The sequence below is a fragment of the Hyposmocoma kahamanoa genome, unplaced genomic scaffold, assembly GCF_003589595.1.
Source record: "Hyposmocoma kahamanoa isolate Upper Pololo Valley unplaced genomic scaffold, ASM358959v1 122, whole genome shotgun sequence".
NCBI lineage: Eukaryota > Metazoa > Arthropoda > Insecta > Lepidoptera > Cosmopterigidae > Hyposmocoma > Hyposmocoma kahamanoa.
Window position 1 is genome coordinate 505761 of NW_020653424.1, and position 2016 is coordinate 507776.

Sequence of the window (2016 nt, forward strand, 5' to 3'; positions counted from 1 at the left end):
TAAGTAATTAAAATGCTAACTACACACATTATTGCATTTACTATACTTCACACCATATTTTTATCTTCATCCTAAAAAATTACATAGAAATATGAGGTATTCATTCTAAGATGACGATGTATACCTATTGTAATTGTTTATTATCTTAATATCTAAATTGATGTATACTTTTAAGAGGTTGAAATAAAAAAAAGAGTGTATTTTTAGTTTATTTATTGCCTCAATCTACCCCAAATGATCCTTCATTTCCAGAGCGAGCTTGCTTTTGATTCTTCAAAGAAGTCTGAAACAAAAATATGTATATAGGAAGATTGGAGACCTAAATTTAAGACTGTGCCATACCTCTCATGAGAGTAGTGACAGATAAAGCAGGATGGGTATTTATATACATACAGTATGAAGCCAACATAAACGCCAGAATGTTTAGGGGCCTTTTCAAAATACATTTAAAAAAATGTTTATATCACTGTGGAAATATAAAGGGGACAAAAGTCTACAGATTAGACCTTCGTTCCTTACGCTCTTTCAGATTTCCACAATTGAACATATCATCAGCAGGAATTAAGAAAACATGTTGAAAACAAACCTGTCATTCTTGTTAAATATTCTATCAAAAAGGTTAACTGCAGGCACCAACTCGGTAATTGCTTTGCAAATAGCAGCTACGGATTGGGCATGCAGATCATCTGTTTTGACAGAAATAATAGCTGCCTCAGCCTGCACCCTGCCAGCATTCACTTGCTGCAAGAATGCTTCGCATGCTCGCAGCTTCTCAATGCATAAGAATTCTACCCGGCTCTGCTCCAACGCTCATCAGCTCGCTGCCAACGAAATAATAGATGTGATGTAATAAAGAGTGGGAAAGAATTTGCTCAAATTGAAAGTTACTTTGTTTTTTAATTAATAATAAAGAGTGAGAAAGTTACTTTGTTATGGAATTGTATGTTTGAAGTTATTTAGTTACTTAGTGCTAGAGTTGGTGTCCTTTAGGAAGGTTGGTAGGTCCTCTGCCGCAGTCGATGTGGCGTAGATTCTCACCCTGCTTTTCATACCATTCCATATCTGAATAACAAATAATAACATTGCATATTATAGTGATATGAGTTCTGGTACAATAAGGGTGAGTGATCCATTCACTGTATCCTATTACCTCTCATTATGACTCACCTTTTGGGATCTATTGCGGGGCCATAAAATAGCCACACACTCGCACCAAAGGCGTGCTGATAACACGCGCGAACAACGCCGAGCGAAGTCATTCTCAAGCTAAATCTCTGTGCGATTCGAACTCCAGCAAAGATGGAGCTGGCTTACAGTGGTCGCTCGCCGTCCGACCGCATCCACATTGGCTGAAATACGAGCATCATTATTAATTCTACATTGCTAACATTTCGAAATTAATAGTAGTTAGCGTACCTATTTGATTGTATAAAAAGATACTATTTTATTAAATAGAATATTAAAACAGGAAAACAATGTGTAGGTACTTACCTCTGTGTGTTTTATCTACAACAACACACTAAATTCAATTAATTTGGTTCAAATGACAACTCATATGTTTGTTTACAATAGAATTTAATGACATTTCTTTTACACACTTTTTTAAATCGCTCTTTTATAGACTTGAATTCGTAAATATTGACATTTCAGTGCGTTTTACGGTAAAATTTAGTCGGTTTTAGGAAGTCAAGGCACGTCTCTTAAAATTTAATACGAGGTTATAGTTTGAGGTTTAACTGAGGTTTAGGTTCATTAAAACTGATAGCGCGATTGCATTTTGTGCGTCGGTAGAACCATTAATTAACCAAAACCATAACCTCAAATGTTGTACGGTTAAACCTTGCGAAAATAGCGCGATTGGCCCCCTGGTCAACTAAAAACAATCAATAAAAAATTAAACGAATGTCAAAATCCACAAACAAAACTTTTTTCTTACATTTCAAAATATATTGTTTTACAAAAATAAAATAAAATTAAAAGTGTCTAAAGTCATCGCTGTCTAAAGCAGTGTTTAAT

The 2016-nt window shown here is 34.8% G+C and overlaps 1 long non-coding RNA gene across 1 annotated transcript; it reads right to left on the reverse strand.

Annotated features, from left to right (window-relative positions):
* Window positions 1-225: 225 nt before the first annotated feature.
* LOC113240209 lies at window positions 226-1316 on the reverse strand. The gene is made up of 3 exons (XR_003311243.1): window positions 965-1316; window positions 587-821; window positions 226-283 (listed from the first exon to the last, which is right to left on the reverse strand). It is a non-coding gene; the product is annotated as an uncharacterized LOC113240209 (long non-coding RNA).
* Window positions 1317-2016: the final 700 nt, after the last annotated feature.